Genomic DNA, 16,476 nt, shown 5'->3' with positions numbered 1-16,476 from the left:
GACTCTTCTGGGCGCAGTCTGTCCTCAGCAGAAAGCCTTCTTGACAGAGGACGGAACAGGGGCGAGGAGACAAGAGTGGAAACAAAGTGCAGTCCTCACTTGGCGTGCTGCTCGGCAGCGGGGTCTCCCAGGGGCGAGTCAGAAGGTAGAAGTGTTCGCAGGCGTGTAACGGGATGCTAACCGGCTCCTCGCTGCACAGACCCAGCTCGTATGCCCACTACAGACACACAGAGGGATGGGTGGGTGGAGAGGAACAGAAAGACGCATGAGCAAGGGCAGCCTCTTGAGACAAGTGTCATTTCGAGCAGCTCCTGGGCGCTCCCGCTCCCACGTCAGCTGTGGGAAGCTGACTCCCAGCTTTAGTTCCTATCATTTTTGGAGGGGAGCAACTCTGTACTGGGTGAGCCACGGAATCTGCTTTCTGAGCAGAGAAGACAGAGCCACCAGCTCGGAAGAGGAGCCGTGGGGAGACAGGCCCTGCAAACCCCAAACACCAACCACGAAGACCTCCACGTGGTGGCAAGTACTCCTGGATGCCCCTAAGACCGTGGAGGGGGGGCAAGGGACAGTCTGCCTTCAGAGCTGCAGGGTTTAGGGTCCTGACATGGAACCCACGCTCCCGACAAAGGGGCACCCCAACGCTCGTCTGCTGGGTGGCGGGATGACACGAGCCACCACACAGCCCAGAGCAGGGACCGAGCGCTGTCTGCACTCACTGTCCGGGCCTCCCTGAGCAGGGCTGCCCCTTGGCCGGGGAGGAGGGGGATGGCGCCTGGCTTCCACGCGAGGGGCGAGGGCAGGCTTCTCGTTTGGAGGAGGGGATTCCGAGTTCTCCCGGCCACAGAAGAAACAGTGAGCCCCGCTTGGTCCATCAGAAAACTGGCCTTATCTCTGTACCCCAAAATCCTGGAGACAAAGTTAAATAAGAAAGTCAGTGACCCAGTCTTGTCACTAACCTACCTGACCAGCACAGTTGACAAAGTACTGGCACTGGATCTGTCCTTTATCTGTCTCCACGCCCACGACTTGACCTCTTTTGACCATGACATGAAGAATACTTGTCCGGCTGTTTTTCAGAGGGACAGTAGTCCTGATGCAAGATCTTATTTCCCTGTCTAGGGACTGACCCTTGCTGGTCCACCAAGGGCTGGAGGCTAGACGCAAAGTTCCCTTCTTCTTACCCCATTTGAAAGCAGAAATTTTCAAGGAGGCAAAAACTGCAAAACAAGTATGAAGTTTACTATCAGAGAGACAGCACAATATATGGGGGAGCACAGAGAGAAATAGTTTATGTCAGAAGCAGGGCAGAAATACACAGGAGACGACTGTGGACGGGCCTCCAGGATGCGTAGCACTTGCATCTGTTCCTTCACACAGCTGGTCCTAGGACCCTGCCCAAGATGTGAGCACAGCTATTTCTAAGATGACCCCGCCACAGAGGACTGTGGTGCAGCTCCACCCTTATTATGGGGTGCACCCCTCCCTTTTGGACCCTCAAGAAGCCTTCCTGTGCATGTACAGATAGGGAAGTCTTTCTTGACCTCAAGAAAGGGACCTTATCTCTACTTTAGCAGAGCTCAGCTTTTGACACTAGTTCTGTCCTTGAAGTGTCTGAGTGAGAACAAAGGATGAATTTTACTCCATTTGTCAAACACCAGCTGTCTAGCCCAGAGGCTCATCTGTTTCCCACCTCACAGTCACAGATCTGAACTGAGACCCATTTCTGTCTAAATGGGCCTTCCCCAAGACTAAAAAGACCAGGCCAACTGAACAAACCAAGTGAAGTACATAATGAAACTTCAGGGATCGTGGGACTCCCCTGGCGGTCCGGTGGTTCGGGTCCACGCTGCCACTGCAGGGGCCGGGGTTCCGTCCCTGGCTGGGCATCGAAGGCGCACAAGGGGCATGGCGCAGCCAAACCAACACCCAGGGTCATAACAGGGGCAGGAGAGGCAGTGCCCACCCAGGATCATAACAGGGGCAGGAGAGGCAGTGCCGCAGGGCCTCCCCAGTCCTGATCGACCCACACCACGCAGCAGCTCATCCGGAGCAGACACCAGGGCGGATGAGCCTTCCCCTCGTTCACTCCAACGCGGGACACGACCGCAGCTGCGCATTAAATCCCCGAGGCATGTGCCAGCCTTGGAGCGTCTCAAGTCCTGTGGAGGGAAAAAGGCCCTTAACCTAAAATGCTCTAAGCAGGACCGAAGGCAAGAAACGCGTGGCCCTGAGGGAAACCGTGCTGACAGGTACCGCGCTGAGACAGAAACTCAGAGCCGCGAGCCAGAGTTCCACGCAGAGGCTGGCTGGTGCCCCTGCCGCCGCTGAGCCGCTCTCCTGAGGCCGCCCCTCTCCTCACCCCGCGCCCACTCACCGCTCTGGGAGGCGGCACTGGCCAGGGCGAGCGCCACGTCGGCGGAGGACACCACTGCGTCCTCGGGGACGTGCATGGCCCCCACCAGGTCGTGCACGTTGAGCAGAGGGTGCAGCTCGGCCACTTTCTTGGGGGAGATGATCTCGCAGGGGATGCCTATGACACTGGCACAGAACACAGGGGCACAATGACATTCCCCGGCCTCCGCAGAGGTCAGCTGACAGGAAGTCGGGACGGGCTCAGCCTCATACGTACTTCAGCCTCGAGTTGATGCGCTTCAGGGAGATGAGCCGGTCCTGAGTTTGGGCCAGAAAGATGGAGCCCGTCCTAGTGTAACCTGGAAGGAGAAGCAGCCCAAACTCAGACAGACCGGGCCACCTGCGGGGGCACAGTGGGAGCCCGCCAGACTCAGGCGGGCCACCCGCGGGGAGTCCTAGACTGCCACCACCCAGACGGGCTCAGCTCACAGCTCTGCGGGGGAAGGAACTGCGACCCCTCCCTCCTTCACCACTTTGGGTAACCAGGCCCTTTCTCCTCGGTCCTTGGTGGGCACATAACCGTGGCGATGGCCGCCCCTAGTGCAGCCACAGGCCTGTGACCTGCGCTCAGCCGGTCTGGCCTCCTGGAACACGGGCTTGAGCCAGGAGAGAAGGCGGAGGTCCCTCCTCTCATCTCAGGAGCAGCAGCATCCTGGCCAGCCCACCCCGCTTCCAGCTGAGGGCCTGGGTCCTCACCACCTGGCTCCACCCTGCCTCCAGCTGGCAGCCACCTCCCACTCCACAGGCCCCAGTGGCCTTCCAGAAGCTCCTTGTTGCCCAGCTTAGCCCTGGGCGATTCCTGCTGTTTGCAGTCAACGTACTGGATGTGACCACTACGACCCCTGAGTCAATGACAATCCTGAGTGCAATGTCTTATCAGTTCTCATGAAGAAAAGCTTGAATCAGTCAGATGTCTTTTTAAAAGGAAAGAGTCACGATAATTTAAGTATTTTCTTATTCCTTTGAAATCATCAGATAAATATGGCCTTTGCTGACATGACAAGATTGTTAACTTTGGAGAACTGAAATTTCAGAGCCTGGTTTTTATAAGTGGTAGATGTATCCTCAATATATTTACACCTTTGCTCAATCTTACAATACACAGAAAGCAGAAATGTTCATACCCCTGTGAAAAATAAACTTGCTAATTACAGTCAATGTTTGTCCCATTTCCTTTTGTCTTTGACTGAAGGTAGAGTCAAAACCTTAAGAAGGTTTTGGTATGGTCAGAAGTCCCTGGGTTTGTTCTTTTTTCCCTCTACAGTAAAGCTGTTATTCATCTGAAATGCAAGTAGGTTATTTCTGGTAGTGTTCCAATGTAGGCTCCCCCACAACCCTGATGGTTCTGAGTATGCAGCGTGTTCATATCATTCTAAAAGTCAAAACTACACAAAGTCAAGCCAGAAATATCAATCCCCTCACGCCCCAACCCTGCACCCCATTTCCCACTTTGGGAGGTAACCAACCTCAGTACTTGAGCTTTGGCCTTCCAATATTTCTTTTTTTGCAAAAATAACTATACATTTGCATATTTTCTTATTTCTTCTTAGCTCTTACACAAATGTAGCACATTTTATAATACTTTTTAGCACCTTCTTTTTCTCATATAACAATGTATCCCAGAGATTACTTCAGAGCAGTTCACAGACATCTTCCTCCTTCTTTTCACATCTACCTAATAGTCCTTGGTGTAGCTGCTCCACTTTATCAAAATCATATCAGTTCAGTTCAGTCACTCAGTCGTGCCCAACTCTTTTCAACCCCATGGACTGCAGCATGCCAGGCCTCCCTGTCCATCACCAACTTCGGGAGTTTACTCAAACTCATGTCCATTGAGTCAGCGATGCCATCCAACCATCTCATCCTCTGTCGACCCCTTCTCCTGCCTTCAAACTTTCCCAGCATCAGGGTCTTTTCAAATGAGTCAGTTCTTCACATCAGGTGGCCAAAGCATTGGAGTTTCAGCTTCAGCATCAGTCCTTCCAATGGACATTCAGGACTGATTTCCTTTGGATTGACTGGTTGGATCTCCTTGCAGTCCAAGGGACTCTCAAGAGTCTCCAACATCACACTTCAAAAGCATCAATTCTTCACCGCTCAGCTTTCTCTATAGTCCAACTCTCACATCCATACATGACCACTGGAAAAACTGTAGCTTTGACTAGATGGACCTTTGTCGCCAAAGTAATGTCTCTGAGTTTTAATACGCTGTCTAGGTTGGTCATAGCTTTTCTTCCAAGGAGCAAGCATCTTTTAATTTCATGGCTACAGTTACCATCTGCAGTGATTTTGGAGCCCCCAAAAATAAAATCTGTCACTGTTTCCATCATTTCCCCATCTATTTGCCATGAAGTGATGGGACCAGATGCCATGATCTTCGTTTTCTGAATGTTGAGCTTTAAGCCAACTTTTTCACTCTCCTCTTTAACTTTTATCAAGAGGTTCTTTAGTTCCTCTTCACTTTCTGCCATAAGGGTGGTGTCATCTGCATATCTGAGGTTATTGATATTTCTCCTGGCAATCTTGATTCCAGTTTGTGCGTCATCCAGCCCAGCGTTTCTCATGATGTGCTCTGCATAGAAGTTAAATAAGCAGGGTGACAATACACAGCCTTGGTGTACTCCTTTCCCAATTTGGAGCCAGTTTGTTGTTCTATGTCCAGTTCCAACTGTTGCTTCCTAACCTGCATACAGATTTCTCATAAGGCAGGTCAGGTCGTCCCATATTCTGGGGATTCAAACCAGGTCTCCCGCATGGCAAGCAGATGCTTTACCCTCTGAGCCACCAGGGAAAGCTCCCCAGTAACATATGGGTATCATTTAAATGCAATCTTACAGTTGCATTAAATAGTGTTACAATAAGTAATCTTGTAGGTGTATATTTTTATAGAAGACATTCTTAAATGGAAAAAAACAAGGTACATAATAAACATAATAAGATGCTTAATACCATCTCAGTTTGGGTTAGAAGAAAAAGTATACCTGCGTACACATATAAACTAACTTTTGGTGAGTATTCAGTGGGGAGATTCACTTTTTATCTTTCTGTATCGTTCACATTTATTATAATGAGTATATAACTTATTACATATGTTTTAAACTTTTAAGAAGTTCCATATAACCCAAAGCAATTTTTAAAAATTGATATATTGGTAAAAATTGATATATTGGTAAATTGGCTTAATCTATCTCCATCTAGATTTATCATCTGTAAAAAAATGATCCTTCCTTATTAGAGGATCAATATGTGGAAGACTTTCAAAAGGTTATTAAAACTTTTAGATTATCACATTCCATCACTTAAAAAAAGTTGTATCAAGTAGAAAAAAGCACTTTAGACACTAATTTTGCATACTGAGGACTCTTGAAGTGACCCAGCAACTCCAGGTAGAAAGCAGTTAACAGCTCATGTGAATGAACTATTTTCAGACAATTAGCTTATTATATGTTATCATTAAATCTAGGCTGCACAGATGTCATTTATTTAATGTCTCAAGCAGTCCCCTGAACGACCGCGGTCATGGGAGTGCACACCCGTCCATCCTGTGGACAGCAGACTCCTCCGTCAGGGAGGCCCCGCGTCATGTCTCACTGCGGCCCTGGTGGGCGGCACTGGGGTGACACACTGGGGGTGCCCTTGCTCTCGGCTGCCTGCCTTCCTCACTGCCCCACAGGCACCACGGAGATCAGGCCCAACAGGGGGTTCCAGACGGTGACCCAGAACAAAGGTAGACTCAGTGATCTTCCAGAAAAGAAGCCTGCAGCCCCCATCCCTCTGGACTCTAACAGCGGAGGAGTGCCAGGCGCAGCAAAGCACGAGTCACTGAACCAAGGGGCCAGGAGTCAGCAGTGCCCGCTCCAGGCCTGTTGTGGACCCTCTTCTGACCCAAACCCTGGTTAATGCCTGATTCAAGGACCTTGTCATTAAATTAAATCCAACCAAAAAGGACTATTTCCCAGCTACCCTGCCTATAGCAGGCCCTGTCCCTTGTAAAAGCCAGAAACAGCACAGCAGTAGGAACTACATTCTCTATATTCACTCAAGAGCCTCTGCCTCTCGGAGGACACCTGGCCAAGGCAACACCAAAACCCGACTCAGGCTCACACAGCGGCAGGATCCAGGGTGAGGCCAGCCGGGTGTTGGGGCACACTGCATCCGAGGGGCACGCTGGGTCTGTGGGGCACGCCAGGTCTGTGGGGCACACTGTGTCTGAGGCACACGCCGGGTCCAAGAGGCACACCTGATCCATGGGGCATGCCACGTCCATGGGGCACGCCGGGTCCGTGGGGCACACAGTGTCCGAAGGGCACGCCAGGTCCGTGGGGCACACTGGATGTTGGGGCGTGGTGCGTCTGAGGGGCACGCCGGGTCCATGGGGCACGCCACATCCATCGGGCACGCATGTCCATTGAGCACACTGCATCCGAGGCGCACGCCTGGTCCGAGGGGCACGCCCGGTCCGAGGGGCACGCCGGGTCCGAGGGGCACGCCAGGTACGTGGGGCACACACTCAGCCACGTGCCAGCACGCGGTCAGGCCAGGGCCACGCAGGCCTCACTGGGGCCCCAGGCCAGCCACGCACCCGAGAGCACAGCACGCCCGTCTCCTTCCCCACTTCGTTGCTCTCTTGGCATCTCCTTGATACATTGCCAGGCAAACAGGCTAGTGTTTTACAAACACTCGTCTCTAGACATTTCATCTTAATCGGCACTTCACAAATAAGGTTATGCTTCCTAGAAGTATGAATTATATGAAATAAAAAAGTTGCAAAGCCTTACTTTGAAATCAAAATTTCATAGAAGTCAATTTTCATTCCACTGCCGCAGACGACCACCTGAGCTGGGGCAGGCAGGGCCACGGGCGGCACCACGGCTGCTGACGCGCTGCCTCTGGCCGGGGACCCCTTCTGCCATCCTCCGCGGCTTCCCGGTCCTCAGACCACCGCCAGCAACCGGGGCAGCATCACATCTGTCAGCGACGGGGGCCGTGCTCTCGCTCAGCCACGCAGCAGATCCCAGGAATTCACACTAGACAGAGGAAACCAAGTGCGTCATTACACTACACTCAGAGCACAGGATTAACGAGAAAAGGCTGAAACCCAGAACGCTAATTGTTCACTCAGCAAATGTTTCAGGACTTACTGAGTTCCAGACACGCTGCCAGGTGTAACAGCGGGGAGGACAAACGAGGAGGTCCTGCCTTTACACAACTTACATCTGAGACAGACAGACAAGCAGCCAATATACGAACAAAATAAGCAACAGAGCTAACAGGACAGGGTCACTGGGGGCAGCCTCAAAATACGGTGGTCAGAGAGGAGACATTTGAAAAGACCTGAATGACAAAGAACCAGATATGTGAAGTTGGAAAGAAGCAGTGAGTGCAAAGGCCTGGAGAGACGGAGCTTGAGGAGTCAGCACAGAAGAGGGGACAGTGTGTGCACAGCACATGAGAGGGGGGCCACCTGAGGCCACGCTGGAGGGGCAGGGACCAACCACACGGGGCTCCAGGATCCCCAGAAGAGGCCGCGCTCGAGGGGCAGAGACCAACCACACGGGGGCTCCAGGATCCCCAGAAGAGGCCGCGCTCGAGGGGCAGAGACCAACCACACGGGGGCTCCAGGATCCCCAGAAGAGGCCGCGCTCGAGGGGCAGAGACCAACCACACGGGGGCTCCAGGATCCCCGCAAGCAGCGGGGCTTACTCTAAGTGCAAAGGAAAACACTAAAGCAGGGGGATGACACGGTCTGCTTTGTTTCTCCAGGGTGAGGCTGGCTCCACAGAAGGCTCCCAGGAGGACAGGGAAAGCAGAGGTGAGCCAGGAAACTGTCGCACTTCTCACTGAAACACCAGGCTGGCTCAGATGAGGATGGGGGCAGCGAAGTCAGAGAAACGACTGGATTGCTTGGGAAACAGAGATGACAGAACTTATTTGCCAACAACTGATGCTAAAATGGGAAAAACAGAGAAATAAGGAGGAGGGCCAAGTCTGAGGGTTAAACAACCATGTTTAACCTGAGAAGGATCAGACATGGCGGAGGCTGTGAGGGTGTCTGTGAGCACAGTGGAAGGTCCCAGAGTCAACAGCCAGAGACCCAGCAGGCAGCGCCGGGAAACATGGAGCAGCTGGTGCCCAAGCCTGAGACTGCCATCTCTGAGGTGCCCAGAGCAGAAGCAGGAACTGGACCCCTTGCACAGCAGCACCGAGTGGGTGGGCGGCCTGCTCTCCTCCACAGGAGCCACAAGGGCACCTGCTGCTGGTTTTCGCGCTCATGTCTCAGCACGACTCCCAAGAAAGCCACGCCTGAACTTCTATTGATTAACGAGTCCCAGAACCCACTTTGACACCGAGGGACCTGGCCTGGAGGCTGCCACATCCGTGAACCCTGGGCAGTGGCAGGAACTGACCAAGAAGACTCTGCTCCTCGGTCCAGTACCACAGGCTGCATACGACCAAGGCAGGGTTTTAACAGAATTGATGCGACAGCAAAACAGAGCACGTGTCAAGCGTCAGGAACCTGCAGACAGAGCTGCCGCACACCACAGAGTCTCGGACGCACAGGAAGAGGCGGCTTTAGGAGCAGAGGGGGCGCCAAGCAGACGTCAGGGCAGCGAGCAAGCCCCCACCTCCACGACAGCCCCCGCACCCGTGAACCGCCAGCAGCCCGAACCGTCCAGGGCTGAGGTATCGTCCATCAGGGGACTCTCGCATCCGTGGCCGAGGCAGGTCCAGACCCAGGGACCAACCACCCTGGCCACCTCGTGTCCCGCCGCGCCTCAGGTCCCTGTCAGACTCTGCCTCAAGATGGAAAGTTGGCCACACAGCGAGCCGTGTTGTAAAAGCTCAACTCCACATCACTGATTTCTCTCCCCAGTTGCATTCCCTCTCTGCTGTCCTTCCCTTCAAACATCTCCACTGCACCCTCGAGAACATCCTTTCTGAAGTCATTCACCCACTCCTTTCAGATAGGCTGGAACCTGAGACCTGGGAACCTTTCCTGAAATGCTTATACCTGGACATCTCCTTGAACAACAAAATATAAAGAAACCATGTGTTCCCGCATGCTCAGTCGTGTCAGACTCTTCAACCCCAGGGACTGGAGGCTGCCAGGTCCCTCTGGCCATGGAATTTTTGAGACAAGAATACTGGAATGGGTTGCCTGATGGCTCAGACAGTAAAGCATCTGTCTACAATGTGGGAGACCTAGGTTTGATCCCTGGGTCGGGAAGATCCCCTGGAGAAGGAAATGGCAATCCACTCCAGTACTATTGCCTGGAAAATCCCATGGACAGAGGAGCCTGGTAGGCTACAGTCCATGGGGTCGCCAAGAGTCAGACACGACTAAGCGACTTCACGTCACTTCTTCACTCCAGGGCATCTTCCCAATCCAGGGATTGAACCCATGTCTCTTGGGTCTCCCGCATTCTCAGGAGAAGTCTATACCACTGCACCACCTGGGAATCTCAAAAGAAACTATAAGGGACTAAAAATAACAGTGTGCATGTGCAGCTGGGGCTAATTACGGACAAGATACATAAAGACCAAAAAAGCCCAGTTGCCACCTTTGAAGGGCCAGGAGCCGAAGCAGGGCACTGCACACGCCTCTGCACAGCGCACCACCAAAGGGGCAGGCAGACCCCCTCAGCCAGCCCTCCAGCAGGACCCCGGACCCTCCCCTACTCTCACGTCAGGAAAGGAACAGGCTGTGCCCCCTCAGGGAGCAAACAAGCAAGGGAAAGTGATACTTGCTGTCATTCCCTCTGGCTGCAGCAGGGACCCGATAAAGCCACGCCTGCATTTCTTGTCCGGCCTCTAGTCAATTTCCATTGATCAAGGAGGCCAGAGAACCTGGATGGTAACATACATTGTGGTGACACCACGAAGTGACCACAAAGGGACAAATGTACCCTTCCCAGGGGAGGATCTGGGCACCCCCAGGACTTGAATGCAGCTTCTCCATGGGTGACAAGTGGCTGCCTGAGGCTGCTGTTTCAACGTCACCGCGTTTGGTAAGTCTGCCCCAACTGGCCCCGTTTCTTGCCGATCTCTCAGATGAGAGTCCCGCACACTGAAGGGGTCCCAGAACCTGCCCAGCTCCAGATCCCACCCGATCCATCCTCATCACTCCAGCAGAGCCTCAAGTCACCCTCAGTGTGGCAGGCAGGAGACGTGAACTTCCTCTAGACCCTGGAGCTGCCCGCTGTGATCTGACTTGGCCAGCTGGCCGCTCTCCAACCATGACTGTACTGTGACAGGAGTTGATGGACAGCCAAAGGTAAGGTGATTCACGCCTCCCTTTGCCTGTGGAACCGGGTCCATTATTATTACTAACTCCTTTTTGTATTAATATATGCCAGGATCCCCTGTCCTCCTCCTCAAGAAAGATCTGCTAAATAAATTGAGAGCTAGTATACTCTTAGGACAGAGTGAAGTCCAAGGAGGTAGAGAATTCAAACAGAGAATGCATCTCCCAGTAGCCGCAGATGACCCACCTGCTGGTCATCAAAATATTCCCCAAGACATCCCCCAAGAAGTTAGAGAACAAGCAGATCCTGAAGTCTGGGACACCTCTGGGCCAGAAAGAGCAAAATGTGTTCTCCCAATAAACTAAGGTTAAGGTCTGGGGGAAAAAGATCCTTAGAAAAGACAATATCCTTTAAAGCCTGAAAGGAATCCAGTAACTGCCCACGGTCCTAAAACACAGGCTTATCAGGCCCTGCCAACCCCCTTACAATACCTGAGCCTGCCCACTCAGAAGCTTCACGGGAGTGCCAGTTTGTTCAGGACTTCCAAGCAGTGAAGGAGCAGTCATCCCTATTCACCCACTGCCAATCCATACACTCTCCCAACCCCAGAGACAGGAGTGCTAGGAATTTCTCTGGACTGGACCTCAAAGATTCATTTTCCTGTATTTCCCTACATCCAGACTCCCAATATCCTTTTGCCTTTGAATGGAAGGACACTGATACCCTGAAGCCTACCCAGTATACCTGGACAGTGCTTCCTCAGGGTTCTGGGGGTGGCCTCCATGTTTTTGGAAATGCATTAGCAAGGGAACCGAGCTTTGAGGACAGAACTCTGCCACAATACATTTATGATTAATGATAAGTAGTGAGACCAAAGAAGATTCAGATCAAAGCACTATTAGGGTCCTAAACTTTCAGGCAAAAAGGAGATATGAGCCTTGTCTCCTCAAACGAGGCTTATAAGATTTCACAACAAGTGGTTCAATATTTAGGATTCGTTTTCATCTTAAGGGCATAAGCTCTGGCCACAGACTGAAAAACAGCGGTTAGTGCATTACCATCTCCAACCACAAACAGGCAACCCAGAAGCTTTCTCAGGATGGCTGGGTTCTGTCACATCTGTATTCCCAATTATGGCCTTGAAGCAAAATCCCTGCAAGAGGCTCTCAAGACAGAAGAAAGGGGACCCCTTCACTGGAATACGGATATACCAGGTGGCCTTTGAGACTCTATGGAGACTGAGTACAGCACCAGCACTGGGGCTTCCGAATCTGGACAAGCCCCTTACCCTGTTACATTCATGAGTGGTCAGGAAAAGGATTAGAGTCCTGACCCAAAACCTGGGACCAGAGCAGAGGCCAGTGACTGACTTTTCAAAACAGCTAGATTCAGGGACCCTGGGATGGCCAAGCTGCCTGCAGGCAGCTCCAGCCCGAGCCATGCTGGCTAATAAGCTTCCCCTGGGACAACATGTAGATGCATTAACCCTCATCAGGTCCAGTCTGTGCTGGAAGTCAAAGGGCATACTGGTTGACCGAAGGAAGGTTAACAAGTTATCAGGCTCTGCTAATGGACACCCCTGACATTACCTTAAAGGTGTGCCAAGCCCTGAAAGCAGCAACTCTGCTTCCAGCAGTCAAGAGTGGAGACTCAGTGCATCAATGTATAGAAACCATAGAACAAACTTACTCTAGCAAATCCAGTCTTCCAGATGAAACTTTCGACAGCCCTGAGGGCCAATGGTTTACTAATGGGAGTAGTTTTATAGAGAGGGGAACTCAAAAGGCGGGGTATGACAGAGTTAGTCTAGATGAAGTCATAGAAACCAAGGTTCTGCCTCCCAAGATATCAGTCCAGGAGGTGGAACTAACTGCATTGATGAGCCCTTTGCAACTGGGGAAGGATAAGAAAGTAAATATTTTCAGTGACTTTAAATATGGATTCCACGTGCTACATGCTCAGCTGCCAGTGGGAAAGCAAAAGGAATATTAACTGTTAGAAATACCCCCAAAACATGAAGATTTGAGTCTGGATCTTTTAGAAGAGTGCAGCTCCTGACTCAGGGAGCAGGAATCCACTGCAGGGCCCATCAGAGGGATGGGTCTTTGTGAGCCGAGAGAACAGCAATGCTGATCAAACTGCAAACCAGGGAGCTTGACTGCAGGAGTCTAAGTGAGTTACAGCCCTAGAGATTGGCCCCCAGCCTCCCCAAGCCAGCCCCAGGATTCCCCAGAGGAAAAAGAACATGCTGAGAAATGGGGCTGTGAGAAAGGAAGCACCGGCTGGTATATAAAGGAGAATAAGGTGCTAATCCCTGAGGCCCATCAATGGAAACTCTCTAAGAGCTGACATGATGCCACCCACTATGGGAGGGACGCTCTAATGGAATGCTGGCCTGTGATTACGTCCCTTAATAACCCCCAGGCCCATCCAATTCCCTCTTCCTCACTTGGGCCAATTCAACACTGAGGGACATGTCTGGGGGAAGACTAGATTTCACCCAAATGCCCCACGATCAGGATATAAATACCTTCTGGTGCTCGTTGATACTTCCATGGATGAGTGAAGCCTTTCCCACACAATCTAAAAAGGCTATGGAAGCCTGTAAATTCCTTTTAAAAGAAATAATTCCTTTATTTGGATTTCCAAAGTGCCTCTAGAGCAACAAAGGGCCCTCAAAATCACAGAGTGGTTCACAATAACCCTAGGATAAACGACAAGCCTCTGGTCACATCCAGCCTTCAGGGAAGGGAAAGAAAATTAACCATGCTTTAAAGGAACCTTAGGAAAGCTCTGCCAAGAAGCTCATCAACCCTAGACCAACCTGCATCCCATTGCACTCCTCAGGGTCAATGTAGCCCCTAGGAGTGGTCTGAGGCTTAGCCCATTTAAAATGACTTACAGGACTTACCTGGTGATACAGTGGTTAAGAATCCTCCTGCCAATGCAGACAACATGGGTTTGATCCCTGGTCTGGGAAGATCCCACGTGGCATGGGGCAACTAAGCCCATGTGCCACAGTGACTGAAGTCCCCCTGCCTTAGCGCCTGTGCTCAGCAATGAGAAGCCTGCCACCCGCGACTAGAGAGTAGCCCCTGCTCGCCATGACGAGAGAGAGCCCGCGAGAGAGCCCGCGCGCAGCAGTGAAGACCCCGCACAGCCAGAACTAAAACAGCAAAAGCCCAGGCACCACCACGAGGAGGAGCCCTGCCTGCTGCAACGACAGAAAGTCGGTGCACAGCAGTGAAGACCCAGCATAGCCAAAAATAAATACACATGAATAAATGAAAGTTTAATAAAAGACGATTACTCTAAGAACAAATAAAATGACCTATGGATTCCTATACACCAACAAAGGAAGATCAGAAAGAGAAATTAGGAAACAATCCCACTTACCATCATATCAAAAAGAATAAAATATCTAGGAATAAACCTACCTAAGGAGGCAAAAGACCTCTACTCTGAAAACTGTAAGATGCTGATGAAAGAAATCAAAGATGACAGAAACAGATGGAAAGATATACCATGGTCTTGAATTGGAAGAACCAATATGGATTCTTCATTTAATCCAACTCAAAATGGCTTAAAGACCGGATACTATAAAACTATGAGAAAAAAACATAGGTAGAATAGTCTCTGATATAAATGACAACACTTATCTTTTGTGATCTACCTCTTAGAGTAATGAAAATTAAACAAATTAAACAAATTAAACAAAATTAAACAAATAGGACCTAATTAAACTTGAATCCTTTTGTTCAGCAAAAAAGTGAAAGTGTTAGTTGTTCAGTCATGTCCAACTCTTCGCAGAATACTGGAGTGGGTTGCCATTCCCTTCTCCAGGGGATCTTCCTGACCCAGGGCTTGAACCTGGGTCTCCTGCATTGCAGGCTGATTCTTTACCATCTGAGCCACCAGGGAAGCCCAAAGGAAACCATAAACAAAGTGAAAAGAAAATCCACACAATGGGAGAAAATATTTGCAAACAAAGCGAACAACAAGGGCTCAAACTCAAAAATATTCAAGCAGCCCATGCAGATCAGTATCACAAACAACCCAGATAAAAAATATGCCGAAGACTTAAACAGACATTTCTTCAAAGACAGACAGACAGATGGCCAAAAAGCACAAGAAAAGATGCACATCACTAATTATTAGAGAGATGCAAAACAAAACTACAGTGAGGTGTCGTGTCACACAAGTCAGAATCGCCATCATCAAAAAATCTACAAACACCAGATGCTAGAGAGGATGTAGAGGAAAGGGAACCGCCTCACCCCTGCACACACCACCACCACAGCGGCAGGCAGACCACTCAGCCCCTCCTCCAGCCCAACCCCCGGACCCACTCCTACGCTCACCTCATATAAGGAACCGCATTGCCACCAATAAAGGGAATGTGCAATGGCACCCCACTCCAGTACTCTTGCCTGGAAAATCTCATGGACGCAGGAGCCTGGTGGGCTGCCATCCATGGGGTCGCTGAGGGTCGGACACAATTGAGAGACTTCACTTTCACTTTTCACTTTCATGCATTGGAGGAGGAAATGGCAACCCACTCCAGTGTTCTTGCCTGGAGAATCCCAGGGACAGGAGGAGACTGGTGGGCTGCAGTCCATGGAGTCGCACAGACTCGGACATGACTGAAGCAACTTAGCAGCAGCAGCAGCAGCAGCTACATGCTTTCACTCCCTCCTGGTGCAGCCTGGCCTGAATCTCTTGTCTGGCCTCTTTCCAATTTCTATTGATTAAAGAGGCCAAGAACCCTGGCTGGTGACACCGTCACTGATGCTCTCTCCACCGCTGTCTCAGTGGAAACGCAGCTCTCCTGAGGGCATCGTCAGTCACGTGGCCAGCCCTGTCCCACGGGCCTCACCATCAAGAGGTACCGTCAGCGTCCTCCTAGCTTCTGAACCATTACCACTTGGTCATCCTTGAAAAAGACCCTGTTCCTCTGTGGGGTAAGCTAGCAGGCACCCCTACCTAGCTCCAGGCTACTTCCTGTTAAGCACAGGCACATCTCTGTTATATCCGGGTTCTGAACCCATAAGGTCCTCTCCTGACCTTTGACTCCATCCCTTCTTTTATCTGGGCTTCCCTGGTGACTCAGTGAAGAATCTGCCGGCAATGCGGGAGACCAGGGTTATTGGCTGTGCTGGGTTTTAACGAAGCACAGGGAATCTCGATCTTCACTGTGGCACGCAGTACCTTTCAGTTGCGGCCTGTGGGATCTTGTTCCCTGAACCCAGGGCCCCTGCACTGGGAGTGCAAAGTCCTACCCACTGGACCACCAGGCCCTCCTCTCTTCCTTCTCTGGAGCAGATAACCTGTCTCATCTCATCCCTGAGACCCTCGGGTAAACCTCCTTGCATCTGCAGCCCTGTCTTCCCCCGTCGGGTCTCGCGAGGCCCCGCCTCCGTCGGGGGACACCGCCTCGGCCGAGACGCAGGCGGACGGCGGACTAGGTCTTTGGGAGCCGCCCTGGACTCTGCCCGGGTCGGCCCTCAGACCCCCGTGATACCCGCAAGTGCAGCGGGGCCGCCGACGGCCGCCTCTCCGCTGAGCGTGGGAGGGCTTCGCTCCGCCCTCCAGGCAAGTCGCCAAGACTGATCCCCGGTGGTCCGCCGACCAAGGACGCTCTTGATTAGTTACTAAGTCGGCTCTCACATTTTTGCGACCTCTTGCACTGTAGCTCACCAGACTCCGCTGTCCAGTGGATTCTCCAGGCAAGAGTACTGGAGCGGATTGTCATTTCCTTCTGCAGGGGATCTTCCCGACCCATGGGTGGAACCTATGTCTCCTGTATTGCAGGTGGATT

The 16,476-nt window shown here is 51.6% G+C and overlaps 1 long non-coding RNA gene across 1 annotated transcript; it reads right to left on the bottom strand.

The window, feature by feature from the left end:
- Positions 1 to 1,985: 1,985 nt before the first annotated feature.
- LOC139177024 (uncharacterized) lies at positions 1,986 to 3,097 on the bottom strand. The gene is made up of 3 exons (XR_011561397.1): positions 2,630 to 3,097; positions 2,375 to 2,538; positions 1,986 to 2,159 (listed from the first exon to the last, which is right to left on the bottom strand). It is a non-coding gene; the product is annotated as an uncharacterized lncRNA (long non-coding RNA).
- Positions 3,098 to 16,476: the final 13,379 nt, after the last annotated feature.

Source organism: Bos indicus, chromosome 18, assembly GCF_029378745.1.
Source record: "Bos indicus isolate NIAB-ARS_2022 breed Sahiwal x Tharparkar chromosome 18, NIAB-ARS_B.indTharparkar_mat_pri_1.0, whole genome shotgun sequence".
Taxonomy (NCBI): Eukaryota; Metazoa; Chordata; class Mammalia; order Artiodactyla; family Bovidae; genus Bos; species Bos indicus.
Note: the sequence above shows the minus strand (reverse complement) of the source record. Positions and strands in the feature narration are given on the sequence as shown.